The 15022-nt window shown below is 43.8% G+C and overlaps 1 protein-coding gene across 3 annotated transcripts in view; it reads left to right on the forward strand.

Annotated features, from left to right (window-relative positions):
- The first annotated feature begins 3273 nt into the window (after positions 1–3273).
- The window catches only part of LOC147011627 (synaptotagmin-like protein 4), a 34320-nt gene continuing 22571 nt past the window's right edge, over positions 3274–15022 (forward strand). The window contains exons 1-2 of one of the 3 annotated variants that reach the window (XM_085857205.1): positions 3297–3430; positions 4251–4330. The gene's annotated coding sequence lies outside the window, so the exon portion shown is untranslated. Of the gene's footprint in view, positions 3431–4250; positions 4331–8974; positions 8994–15022 lie in introns of those variants that run through there. The other 2 variants (XM_085857204.1, XM_085857206.1) reach the window with 2 other exon arrangements.

Consider the following 15022-nt stretch of genomic DNA (forward strand, 5'->3'; position numbering starts at 1 on the left):
AAAAAATACATTTTGAGTTGTTTAAAAAAAAAAAAAAATTGGTGTGGTGTTGATGTGGCACAGGCGGCAGGTATGACGGGCCAAATGGCCTCCCCACGTCTGGATTCCTTGTGTAAAGGTGTATAAATAAAAAAAAGATTGCGGATTTTACCCAGCGTCTTGAACACCATCCTGTCGAACACGTTATATTAATTCTTCATCTCTGGTGTTTGTGTCCTTTATGACGTCCTTAAAAACAGTACATTTCCTGTTTGGAATTGCTCTCAATTTTTTTTTTTTTTACCTGCAAGATACAGAGTCAAAATATTATCCCACGTGATCAGGATGAATTCTGAGCCCTCCTCCCCCCCTCCAACCCCCAATTGTGGACAGTCTTTTTGGCTGCTGGTTGCATCATTGGTTGGGGGCATAGCTATGTCACTGATTCAGTGCCCCTATTAACAGTACACAATGGTGCTCATTTCACTGACCTCGGAAGGATGACAGATTGAGTCAACTGATGGTGTTAATTCAGCGGGAAAACAGGGCTCAAACTCAGACCCTAGGATCCCAAGCCCCGACCCTAACTGCTAAGCCAACACCAGGCTTAATTCTGAGCCAACGTATATTAAAACAGCAAACTTGTCTTCCAATTCGTGTTCAAAATATAACATTTGATTTCATATTTACCTGATGTTGGCTTAATGGTTACGGTGGTGGGCTTGGGATCCGAGGATCCCAACTTCAAATCCCACTCGACGTTGAATTAATACCAGGTGGGGTTGACTCTGCGTGTCATCCTTCCGAAGTCGGCAAAATGAGTGCCAGCGTGCTGGTATGCTGCGTCGGAGTGGTGACCCGTCCAGGATTGTGTCCAATAGCCAAGGAGACAGCTTTGGCAGCACCAACGCTCTACACAGAGTATGGTCTCGATGGATGGATGGATTTAAGTATGTTGTTCCTCGATCATAAAGTGATAAGACAGACGGACATGAACCAATTGCTGAACCCCACCTTTCACTTTGTGTGCGCAGGGTAATGATGTCATAATGTCCACAAAGTGAATGCAGATAGGCCAGCTGACAAAAAGGATAATATGATGGAATCTCCATAAATCCTCAGCAGCCTCAACCACACCTCCACCGAGCACGACACTCGGTAGAGCGCGTACCTCAACCAGGTTGAACAGCTTACGATTTGTATCCCACCGTTCGGTCGGATCCGGACCTGAACTAAAAACGAATCGGCTTGTTCTCATCATCTCCCAATTCATCCAAGTTTTGTCATAATCCATAAACAACCTTTTTCAAGATATCAAGCTATATATCATTTTCGGTTCCATCTGTCAATGGTGAAGAATCACTTTCAAAATGAAATTCTCGTATCCAGATCCGGATCTTCACCAAAATCGAATCAATTCTTCCTTGTCACACACCCAACGTGTCCACCAAGTTTTGTTCAAATCCATACACAACTTTTTGAGACATCGTGCTATATATCGTTTGTGACCCGATCTCTCAATGGTGAAAAATCACTTTTAAAAATTCTCGGAGTCGGATCCAGATCTGGATCTTCACCAAAATTTAATCAGTTTGTCCTTGTCACACACCCAACCTGTCCACAACTTTTTCAGATATCCTGTTCAAGGACAGACAGACGTGAAAACATGATGTCCACACACCTTCGGTGGTGGAGGTAATTGACATACTGTAGTTGTTGTAGTCGTGGTCGTCCATGCTCCCTGCTGACTTGCATACACCTTGTCACAACCTTATTTTATCAGTTCCCTCATAAGGAACTTCAATGCAAGAGGCCATTCAGCCCATCAAACCTGCACAATGGTCGCCAACCTATGGTTGTCCGTTCTCTATCCTTTTTGAAACGCTGGGCATCAACAAAGCAAGCAGCGCAAAACATTTTACAGCGTTTGGTGTGATTCTGTCCGAGGTTCGAACAGTTCACCTGGCAGACTCAGAACAAACATTACAACATGAACACCGCTCGTCTGGTTCGAGGACCTCACATCTCCTGCTCTGAACGTCATTCGTGGACATCGAGGCCATGAACTGCCCACAACCCCAACAAGTAAAATGAACTGAACCCATTTCATGTTTCTATTCATTCTCACCTGATCTGTTTGTCTTTACACGCAGAACAGCAGGAGCCGTCGATGTATTACGTATGTGGAAATGCTGGAATTTGTATTCCAGTACCACTCCCAAATCATCATCATCATCATCATCATTGCGACACAGTCGCGCTTCAAGAAATGATAGCTACCCTGGCAGCTAAGCTGCCATACGACCACCACCACCATCATCATCATCATCATCATCATCATCATCATCATCATCATCTTCCTTTCACGAACCGGCTGTTTTGTAGCTGAGTTGGGATTCGAAGCCAGGTGAGACGGCTTAGAGGTGAGTGTACATACCTCTTACCTCGTCTAGACTATTCTTCCAGCCCAATTTACCTCTTCCCTTCCATTGCACTGAAATCATCCTTTATTTATTTATTTATTCTGCCCCGTACGCCTCGACCGTGCGTACGTAATAAATAGATCTCCCATAAACCGTTTCCTTGTACCCATTTGAAATGATTCCGCAGTTACTGCTGAATGAATGAAGCCAAATGTGACCGTTTGTGACAATGGTTAACCTTTAACCTCATGGGGAAAAAAATTACAGAAGGTAACTGAAAGGGACATGGAGGACAGGCACGAGAGGAGACAGCTGTGCAGGTAAACGGACGTGGTTTAAAAAAAAAATTAATTAATTAAAACATTAATAATTTTTTTTAAATTTACTTAGTTAGTTAGTTATTTATGTATCTTTTTTATTAAGTAATATAAAAAAAATTTTAAATTAAGTTATTTATTTATCTTTATTTATCTTCTTTTTTTTTGAAAGGCCGTTCGGTCCACCACGCCCGTGTCGTGCCTTGAGCCCCGTTCAAGTACCTTTCAAGGTCGAATCGCTTGGCTTGCTTGTAAATGACTGCAGTTATTAAATAATAACAGTCCTTCACCGACGGTGCACACACCTGAGTAATAAAAAGAAGCGTCACGGACAGCTCAAACAAGGAACGGAGTTTTCCTTCCTGTGCGACGACAGGGCGGCGGTTCGGAGTCGGTATTTAATAAGCACGCACACTCCGCCAGCAATGATCACCAGGTGATGGCTGTGCCGCTCGGGTCTCGGGGGGCGCCGGCGGAGGACACGCCCCCCTCAAACAATCACCTCCTCCCCCACCATTTTGCCCCGCCCACTTCGCGGAGCTGCCAAGGTGTGGCAACGTTTCCACCCCCTTTAACCCATCACGTCGTGTGCTTGTGCTTTTCCTCTTACGTCGCCTTGTGTCGGGCACGACGAGCCGCTGACTCCAGCTGATTTGGTCCCTGGAGTCCCGCGGGATCTGTCCTCCAACAACCTTCGAGCTTCCCGTACAGGTGTGCAGCTGATGGGGATTTCCGGGTGGACTTGTTGGAAAGTTTATTGCGTAATTTTCCCCATTCTCGAGTTTGTGATTTATAATCGCCGCTGAACTTCGGCTCCTTCACGTTACTCTTACAACTTTACAGAAAGTTAAAAAAAAATTCCAGAGGAGGGATTTGTGTTTGATGTCTGTAATTACCTGTTGTAGCCATCACCTGTTTGATCGAGACGAACTTGTCCATCTCGGACGCCGTTGGATTACCTTTTGTGGGACCGAAAAGGTGTCCACATATAGGTTACCATTCCACTTGGTTCCTGTACATGTTTATGCCACTCCTTATTTACACACTTAAAGGGGAAAACCAGTTGCTATTATGACGTCACAAATCCCAAGAATCCTGGTGCGTTTTTGTGATGGCTTCCTTGAACCCAAAGTTACAGAAAGGTGGCAAAGCTCCTTTAATGGGTCAAAGGATCGACCCCCCCCCCCCCAACAGCAGATAGTATCTCGTATGGTACAGGTACTTGTGCTGTGTGATTATCAGTTGAACTAGTTATAAGTGCTGTCACCAGGCTGGTGTTTGGCTAAGTGGTTTAGAGCTGTGTTTCACATTTTAACTGGGAGGTTTGTAACACGGTGGGGTGCACACCCTTATTTGGACAATGTTCTCAATAGGATGACTGTATTTGTCCTGTTTTTGAAATCTTCCGGTGACGTCACAAACCTGTGGGATTCTCAATGCATTATTTGGACCGTTCGAGTGATGTAGATTAATTAAACCCAAAGTGTTACAAATTTTGCTTTGACTTGTTTTTGTTGTGTGTCCGTTCCAGGTTCACTTGTAATGTTTCTCAAACACGTGCGTAGCAGATTCATCAAAATTCTTCTTCTCATGACGCTGTACCACTATCCAGTGAGTTCTCGTCCCCATTAATAATTTGAGACCTGTACTCTTGATGGCTTCAGGGTGGATGACTCGGAACGATCCTAGATGGGTAGCCACCGCAACGCAGGATACTTGACAAAGTGGGAGGAATCTGTAATTGGTTTAGGGTGCCGGTGATGATTCACTCACTCTTCACATGGGACACTGTGGGATCTTTCAATGTGCTACCCAACAGGATACCTGGCTTAACATCCATGGGAAGGATGTGGTACTTGTTGATTCATCGCCGTACATGTGTAACACCAGCATGGTAGTTTTGTAGCTGAGTTGGGATTCGAACCGTGGCTTGACAGCTTGGAGGTGAGTGTATAACACTTGTATTCGCTATCTTACAAGCACAGGTACCAGGAATGGCTTTTTATTTATTTATTTTACTTCTTTTTATTGCAAATATTTTTTGACAGGATCTAAGGCTTGTGGAGCTTGCACTTACTTCCTTTTCCCTTTCCCCCCCTTTTATTTATTTCTTTAATTAAAAAAATATATATATATATGATGAACACAACCACTGAGCTTGGAAGTGACATCACGACATTGGTGCAGCATTTCCTCCTCCCCATGGATGCTTAACGTCGAACATGAAAGTATTGTTGTGGGGCCGAGTATCGGTGGCGAGCATGACCGCTAGGGGGAGCAGTAGAGTCGGCTCCACCGAACACCCATAATTTATAGGTCATCACCCCGGATAACTCTGGGGCCGACGGTCGCTTAAAGGACCGTGGTCGCCAATATTTTGACTGCGTGGGGTAGGGTTAATTGCCTAATTTCAATATACCTAAATACCCATGCAGTCTAACTACTGGGGAACCACACCCTCGGCCGACTCTGTCTGATCCGAGTCGCAGGTAACGACTCGGATCCAGCATAACCGAGCAGAGTTACCAGAGCCGTGCCAGACCAAATGAACCATTTACCCTCGCTATCTCTCAATACACAGCGTGCCAAGCCAATGAAAGAAACACAGAAACGACCTGGTACATTGAACAAAAGGGGGTTTATTTATAAGGAATAATCAGGAGGGGAACACAGAGCAGAGTTATCCAAATAAGAAATGTAAATAATGTACAACAAGCGAAATAAAGCACTTGCACGATTCTACTTATAGATGGGCCCACACACAGACACACACATCCAAAAAAGAAATGATGGCCATGGCCTTTATTGATACCCGCAGCTTGGAGGGGAGGTAAGAGCCTGTCTTGAACCTTCCCACTTCGTGCGGTTACCCCGACTTCGAATCCACTGCTGGGACTCAAACCCACGACCTGGAGTCCACGGCCCTCGTCCTTGGCTGCTTGGCCGCCGCACTGTTCGGTCAGGCCTGTCACATTTGCTCTACGGTGAGGATACTGCGGCTGTACGCCCTCTGAATTGGCAGAAACGTGCGGCGGCCGCAGAATTTCTGAGGTGGCCTCAGGGTAGCCCTACGCCATATGGCTATATTTTACAGGTCGTAGCGTCGCCGTGGAATTATCGCGTGGAGTTATAACTTTTTTTCATTTCTACGTTCGCCGTAGCAATTCGACAAGCCGAAACAAAGGAACTGATAAAAAATAACCCGCTCGTTACCGTCCGTCTGGCCGCACGTTCGCCATAGGGCCCCCCCCCACTGCGGTCGCCTTGCGTCTGCCTTGAAAATTCTATGGCCGCCGCAGGAACGTCCTAAGGTCACCATGCGACATCAAATCAAAGACCGTACGGCACCCCCACGTTTTCGGTCTCCACAATTTATAAATACGCCGTGCGGCTCCCTGAAAAATAAAAACATATGTGACTGCTACATTGTGTGACTGTGGAAATACTGTGGCCGCCGTATAATTGCTAGTGGCCATAGATTTTGGAGATTCCACGACCGCCATGGCAAATGTGACTTAGGCCTCACCACCACCACGGTGAGCTACCCCAAAGGACCGTCGACCGCAATCGCCGTGATCCCGCAGAACCCACATCGACCACCACTCTGCCGTCGCCACGATCACCCAGTCTCCAGAACCCTCGTCGACCAAGCCAATCGTCCCAATGACTGCTCACCACTCGACTTATCCTTCCCCACCCCCGCGGGTCGAGGGAAAAAACGCTCTGAGGTACTCTCCTCCGGATTGGACGAGGGGCTGTCGGGTGATTCGTGGCCGCCGTTGATTGGGCGAGCTCAAGGTGGGCAGAGGGAACCTCACCCCTGTACGTGACACGATGCACGTGGGTGATGGTGTTGTCGTTGTAGTTGGTGATTGAGAGGATGTAGTTGTTTTTGTCAATATAAAATAATTTCACAGCGCACGAACATTTAATTCCCATTAGACTAGGGATGGGACTCTGACTACAAACATGTACTTACCGATTATAACTGATCTATAGGACCTGGCTGTTGTGTGCTCATGGCTTCCAGATTCGCAACAGTATCACGTGCCATTTTTGAAGTCTGATAGGACTCGGCCAGAGTTTGAATCACCAAACTCCCAGACTCAGAGCGGCCGCTGTAACCATGACACCACTGAGTCTCTTGACTTATTTATCTAAAATATAAAGCTGACACTCTCTGACTGATATTAATATTCAGTACTTTCCGGGTGACGTAGAAAGCTGAACATTCACGTGCTGAGAGGTATCGAAGTTGACGCACCAGGAAAAATCACAGAACCGTTGGAAAGCATCCGTAAATGAAAAATCAAATGCAGGTGAATGACCCAAGACTATGGGGAAGCACGGTTCGTTATTGCTTACAATGTGTAAGCATTCCCCACCACTAGTGTGTATATATATATATATATATATATATATATATATATATATATATATATATATATATATATATATATATATATATATATATATATATATATATATATATTATATTTAAAAACTTTATTTTGAAATTGTACACTGTAGTTACCCCATGTGTTTAGCGCAAATTGGGGTGAAGCAATTTGTCCTCTGTCTGACAGACAGTGGGTGATCGAGGAACTATTTTATTTAATTCTACATTTTGAACGCTGTAGAACACGAACTTGCAGTTGAGCAGTACTTTGGTTCTGAATTGGACAAATTGTATGGAATCTCGTCCTGAGTGCACGAATGCATGTTCCTGGTAAAGCAATTGCTTCAGTCTGCCTGGCAGTCAAATAAAACCGAAAATCATTCCTCACGGGAAACTTGCTGTTTTTCGGGATGTTATAAAGGACACAAACAACAGGAAGGAATAACTAATTTAGCATTGAATAAGAGGATGCATCAACAGCGGTAAACTTCTGTTTCAATGTTTGTTTGTTTTTTTTATTTATTTATATTTAATCTCTTACTTGAACAATGCAGAACACAAATCACCTTCTTGGTATTTCCAAAAACCTTCGGTTTAGTTTTACTCGGGCAAAATGTTGTGCCTTCTTGACCAAATTTTTCATGTATTCCTGAGGACTGAGTAACAGTGATAGTCAGACAAAAATGGTGGTGCCTAACCGATGCAACTACAGAGTTTACTTCGTCCAAAAGATCTGATTATTTACGTTCATCCTTTTTTTTCTCTTTTTTTTTTTTCTGAAAGATCTTTCCAGAATCAGTTTTTGAGTTGGCAGAAGGTTCAGTTCTGGACTGTTCCTTTTGACCCATCGGCTTTGTACAATTATCATCGCACCTGGTATTCATGGTGGAGGAACAAAGCTAATATAGATCGTGCTCGGAAATACAAAGTAAGAGTTTAAAAGACCCTTCCGAAGGCTGTATGGGGTAAAGTGTTGCATGAAATCTCGTTGTTTGTTTATTTTTTGAACGTTTAACTTTTTTTTTTTTCCCCTTAATAATTTAAAGTGCCACTCTGTCAAAGCACCAAAGTTTATTTTTATACCCAGATTAGTGTCACACCTTGCCATTGTTTTAAAGGCTCATCTGTCCTGTTGCTCATTGCCAAGAAGAATAAAGATCAATAAGTTGTACAATTCTTAACTATAGCTCTGTAGATTTATTTGTGACTATTGACCTTTGCTTGGTTTTTCTTTTCGATTTCCCCCGTCATTCCCCAATTAGAATTGTGATGTCACCACCTATTACTTTACAGACGTTTTAGTCCGACAGGTTGGTGCAGAAACCTGTGACCTGTCGAGTCGGAGATCAATTCCAGATTATAAACTGATTGGTGCTTCTCAAATTGGGAAACTGCATCACCATCCCTCAGATGAACATCAAGTTGAGCGTCCCATCTGCAAGCATTTGCTTGTGCCTATTATAGAGTCCATGGTGTTTTTCTTGAAGAGCGAGTTATTGCTGGCACCCTGAACAAATTGCAAATTTTTTTTCCCCCCTGATTGATTCATTCCGTGAAGGCAAAGGTAAACCTCCCAGTATACTCTTTGCCATGAAACTTATTTGGCAATTCTAATGGAAAAGGCAGTATAGCATGTCTTTCTCACATCGATGGGAAGGGGGAGAAGGGGTCTGAACCTCTTTTTTTGGGGGGGGGGAAGTGGGGATGAATCCCAATACTTGTACCTGAAGGCTGCTTTGGTACCGGCAAAACGGTCTCAAGGCAAGAGTTGCATTGAGTGTTTTTATTTATTTTCTTTTAATTCTCTCTGATCTCAGGATTATGGAGAAGCTCGTGTGTATTGCATGCAGGACAAAGACATAGGTGGACAGCAGGGTATGTACTTTAACCTGAATTACAAGGACATTAATAGACCATGCATAAATGCATTTGGTGGATAGGATAACCTTAACGCACGCACGCACGCACGCACGCACGCACGCACGCACGCAATGGCTGTGGAGAATAATTTAAAAGATTAGTTTCAAGATTGAATGAAGATTCTTTCCTTCAGTCCTGACAGATCCACAGCCAATGAACCTTGTGCTGGTCATGCAAGTGATTTTATCTGAATTTCTCCCCACTCTCAAATCTACCTACAAATTCAATAATTTGAGCACCGTGTGTACTTCGACAGGTTTTTATGGTTTTCATATTGGCATCTCAGCGTTGAGTCAAGGTTGCAATGACAGGTGTGTACCTTGTTCATCAAACAAAGCCAGCCAAGCAAGCCACACTCGTTCTGCTGCTTTTGAAGGCTGTGCACCCCGCCTCATGCTGACACTAAACCCCGCAGCACTCTTCGGAGTTGTCTGAGCTTGCTGACATCCAGGGCGTGCTCTTCAGCAAGGCCTCGGCTCATCTGTGTCCACAAGCTTTCACACCAAACAGTTTTCTATTCTCTCCACGTTTAAATGGTGGGATCGATGTGCTGCACCTGCTGCAAAGTTTTTATTTTTATTTTTTTTATTTATTTATTTTTTTTAATGAGGAAGAACATTTCTGTCATAGTTTCATTAAATCGGTGTCTTTGTGAACCTTGACAAGTTGGCGACTATAGAGATGTAGGAAACTGGATAAAAAGCAGGAAGGAAGTAGCTGGGCAGCAACTCAGATGGGATGTTTGTCAGGAAATGTGCTCCGAGTTGCTGCTTAAGGGTCTTTGTCTTTCATTAACATGTTTCTTTCTTTCTGTTTAAAATAAAAAAATAAAAAAACATTGGGGGGGGTGGCTAGTTTGCATAGTTCGCTCATGCTGATTTTGGAATCTTTAGAAGTTTTTTTCATCTTTATTTTTATTTTTTTTGTCTAACGAGTCTAGGCTTTTAGAAGAGTGAACACTGAACATATCAGGACATACCAGACCAAAAGGACCAGTGGAGGAGGATGGGGACACCAACAGCAGGATTGAAGGAGACTTGGACAAATAATGGGTATGGGGGGTGGTACAGCTTGAACTTGTGGGGTTTTCAGACCTGGTCACTTTATCTTGGACATACTGCTTTTACTCACCCAACAATGGATGGAGGCTCATAATGTCAGACATGAGATGAGGGCTGTCTGTCTCAGCATTTATAGTCTGGCATCCCTCCTTACTCTCCAAACACTGTCGAAAGCATCCAAGGCCACTCCACACATGGCTTTGACTTCCTCTACTCTCATCGCCAACATGTGGCTCTCAACAGAATCCTTTCATCCCCTCTCCCTGTTGGGGCTGAAGGGCCCCAAGGCAGTTTTGCTCTTTCTAATCTTCATCAAAAATCTCTGGAAAATCGCCTCTATATATTTGCTGATTACTTAACCCTCTGACGTAACATCCCTCATCCTTCTGATACAGGCGGCAGTCTCTTCCCTCTCTTCAGACCTTGACAAAATCTTAAGTGTGTTTAACACTTAGAATATGTATTTCAATCCAGACAGCTTGCCAGCTTGCTCTCTCACTCTCTGAAAGGGCTGTCTGGCAACCCCTCACCCTCACCCTCACCCTCACCCTCCCCCATCTAATTTATTAACAATCCTCTTGAAGTTCAGTCACTCAAACTCTTGCTGTCGGCTGTGATCTTTCTTGGGCAAACCACATTTCAAAATTGGCTTCCAAAGCAAGTCGCCGATTGGGGATCCTCAATCGTGCAAAGTCCTTCCTTGGCACACCTGAACTCCTATCCACCTACAAGGCTTTCATCTGCAGCTTGATGAGGGTACTGCTCTCCCCTCTTGGCTGACAACCCTGTCTCGCATCTTTCTCAGGTTGATGCCGTGGAAACTAGGTCCTTCAAGATCATTGGAATGTTCTGTGTTGAAGCTGAGTCTATGGACCTATCACTTCGCCGTCGCAGACAAATCTGTGGTCTGTCTTCTACAGCCTCCTTTCTTGTCTTGTACTCTGCTCTTTCCAAGCTTTGTCCACCACCCAGGGTTTCTGCAGGACATGCACGTTCCACCATCAACCCTCTTCTGGTGAAACTATCTAAATCCAGGATCAGTGCACGAACGTACTCATTCATTCATTCCTCTTTTTTTTTTCTTCTTTATTTTATTTTTTATTTTCTCCCCCCTCCCCCTACCTGTGGAACCAACTTTCACATTATCTTCAATCTCATTATTCAAGACAGCTTTTCACCAGCCAGCCAGTTTATGAAAGGCGTCCAAAAACTTTATCTCGCTGATTTCGTAATAGAGGGATTAATTGAGACTATTGACAGAGTATTCATCACCTGAGATTTGGATTTAAGTGAAATATACAGTGGCCTAAACGTTAATTCAGATGAAGTACAACTGATCATGTCCCTGTAATTATTATATTTTTATATATATATATATATATATATATATATATATATATATATATATATATATATATATATATATATATATATATATATATATATATATATATATATATATATATATATATATATATATATATATATATATACACACACACACAATATGTGTCACGGGTGGCCGGTCCAGGTTAAACCCCCCCCCCCCCCGGCCCAAATTTGTCGGAGCCCAAGCGGTTAACACCAACAGCCCCCGGGCGGCCGAGCGGTTCCTTATTTCTAGGAGGTGGACACGTTGATCACCGGTGATTTCAACACATGCTTGAAGGGCATGGCGGAGGAGTTCTGGTCATGGAACGGATACACAGGGGGACTTAATCCCCAGGCTTAATTTGTACCCTCCCCCCTTCTCTCCAAATCCGAGGTGTCATTTTGCTCATTTCTGTGGCCATGTCTTTGCAACCTTCTATTTTGCATTAGAATATCTTGTTTGATTTGTGGAGGTCTTTGAGTCTAAATTTGTGTATCGGCAGAGACACGTCATGGGGGTAAAGCATGCAAGGCATTGTGGGAAGTTTATTGGCTGCAGGTGAACTCCACCATCTTACTATAATTCACCAAATGTCCATCTGTCTGTTCCCAGGTACCGCAAAAACGGCTGAACCGATCGCAACCATTTTTTTGGGGTGTGTAATCCTGGGACTCCTTGGAGTAAAATTGGCATAGCATGACTGTCCGTCAGGCAAGGGACTCCCTTGACGGCTCCCGTAGGGAGCGGGTGCTTCTCGTATTTGTAACGACACAACACCTCATGGGAAGTTGAGTTAACAGTCATGTGGGACCATGCAAGGCCAGGTTGTACAATTTACATTTTGGTTTTATTTACAAACTGAGTGGTTTACGCAAGTAACCTGACCAACTTTAACGCTCAGTTGCCCAATCTCACCTCCTTTCCTCAATTCCTCTCTAATTCCTTCCCATCCCAAACCCCACCTCCCCAATTTCTGTTCTCTCAAATTCCCCCATACCCACCTCTCCACAATTTATGATCTGCGATAAAGATTTGTTATTATGAGATGCTAAACCTCCATGTCCCCTCTTTCCTCCCAAACCATGTGATGCTTGCATTCCCTTTGACTTTGTCATATTTTCATCCTTGCATGTTTGAAGCTATTGGTTCCAAACGTACATTTATTTTGGCATCGTCATGTTTTTTGATTAATGTGAGATGAAAGCTTGGAGCTATTCCATTCATTATTTATTTATTTGCCAAGTGTGATGGAGTAAGTTCACAGCTTAACAAGTTGATCTGTGAAACGCTTCCCCCTCCCCCATTGTTTTGATTTGTCATGATAAACTGTCGTGTTGTCCTTTTGCACCAATGTCATCATTTATTTACATCGAGTAATTTTTCCAACTTTCTGTGTTGCATCATCAAGTTTGACTAACTTTTGTATGTTTGTGATGACCTTGTACAGTCATTTATGTTTGGCTGTATTGGAAGCGAGTATACAAATCGGGTCGTTTCTATTTGAAGGAGTTTTTTTTTGTTATTATTTTTGATGATTTGGGGAACAATCATGTAGTGGAGGACTCTTAGAGTGGAGAAAGTGGTTCCAGAAGTAAACCCTCAGGAAAGCAAAGTGGAAAGTTAGGCTTGGGGTGGGTGGGGGGTTAATAGAGGTAACTTGAGGGGGAGCACTCGGTAGAGTGCAAAACCTCCGCTGCCAATACTGCTCGGTCACTCAAGTGAACCTGATATCCTATTCATTCATTTTGACGTCAACAGTGCTCACAAAGTTATAGTTTGCAACTTTCCCTTTTACTTTTAACTTTTACATACTCAATTCATTAGTCATAACTAGATTCCTTGAGACAGAAATTGATTTTACGTGGGTATATCAGCCGCAATTATAATTTTGGCATGGTTTTTGTTGGAAATCACTTATCTTCTTCTTCTTCCGGCTGCTCCCTTTAAGGGTCGCCACAGCGGATCATCCGTATGGTCCGCATAGTGATTTGGCACATGTTTTACGCCGAATGCCCTTCCTGACGCAACCCTGGTCGCCTCTTACGACACAGGGATATGGTACACCTATTTTAACCGGGGTATACACCGGGCCCAGTACACTGGTACTCATTTCGCCGACCTCGGAAGGATGACAGGCTGAGTCAACCCCCTGGTGTATTAATTCAGTGGCCCAATGGGGCTTGAACTCAGGACCTTTTGGATCCCAAGCCGCTGCCCTAACCACTGTGCCAACACCAGGCTATATTGGAAATGCAAAAAAAAAATTCAAATATTCTTTCAAAATGGCCGCCATAGCGGCCATATTGGATATTGGACCAAGTCCAAAATCTAATGGCATGATCCTTGGACCAGACCTAACCCCCCCCCCCACCAAGTTTCGTCGAAATCCATCGGAGTTTTTCCGTAATACTGTTCACAAACAAACGGGTGAAAACAGTAACCTCCGATCTTCGATGGCGGAGGTTAAAGATCACTGTTTTGGATGGGGGATAATCTACAGCTGTTTTAATCTGAGGGAAGAACAAGGAAAAGCACCAACAGCAGTAGTGAGACTTGGACAAATAAGGGATGAGTTGGGTGGGGGTGGGGGGTGGTGGTCATGGGGTGGATACAGAAACAAATTATTAGGAAGAAAGAAAGAAAGAAAAAAAAAAACATTTGAAAGGGGTTAGTCGGTGACGAGGGTATAAAAGTTCATGGTTTTGGATTGGGGACGATCTGAGATGGTGGTGAACAGATGTCTTGAAGACCTGGAGGGGAGATTGAAGAGGATGTGGAACTTTATGTGAGAGACACACGAGTATGTGAGCAGTGGTTCTATATTTAGGTAGTTTCACGAGAAGGGGGTTGTTGGTGGACCACCTGTGCCTTGAAGGGGGTGTGGACATAGCACGGCCTCAGCACGATCTTGACTCGAAGGTACACATGGCCATGAATGCGTTTGTGTCCACAATTGACCTTGCAGATGAACTCCACTGGATATGTGAAGAGCATTGGTGGTCGATTGTCAATTAGACAAGTTATCCTATAGGTTGTGAACAAGAACACTTGATGAAGTCGTACAATGGGACACACAATAGTTGCACTTTATCGATCTAAAATGTGTTCCTCTTTTATTTTTGTTCTGTACATTGTTCCTTTGGGATAGAAACTTTTTAAAAAAATACTCTTACCAAATCTCCCTGTAGTTCCAGGTTTGAGTTTGTATAACTGTTCCAGGTTATTGTAAGTTTTCATGCTTTCATTGCCCCCCCCCCCCACCCAAAACAAGTGGTCCAGCAGAACAGCCTAGATGTATGCACTGAAGCTGTCGAGCAGGGAGTTTGAATCTCGTTCGAGCTCTAAGCTGTTGTACTGGGGTTTTACAGGCAGGGCGATTCATCAATTTGTGTCATCCATCGGATGGACGTTAAAATCGTTGTTTCCTCTTCCAGCATCACTTTGCAGACGTTAAAGAACCCACGATGTCCTTCTCAAAGAGTTGGTGAGCTATTGTCGGCACCACAAACAAATTACAAATTCCTGTTGTCACCTACAGGGGCCGCTGCAAA

Source organism: Eptatretus burgeri, chromosome 15 (assembly GCF_056783735.1).
Source record: "Eptatretus burgeri isolate ZD-2024b chromosome 15, Ebu_testis_v1, whole genome shotgun sequence".
Classification (NCBI taxonomy): Eukaryota; Metazoa; Chordata; class Myxini; order Myxiniformes; family Myxinidae; genus Eptatretus; species Eptatretus burgeri.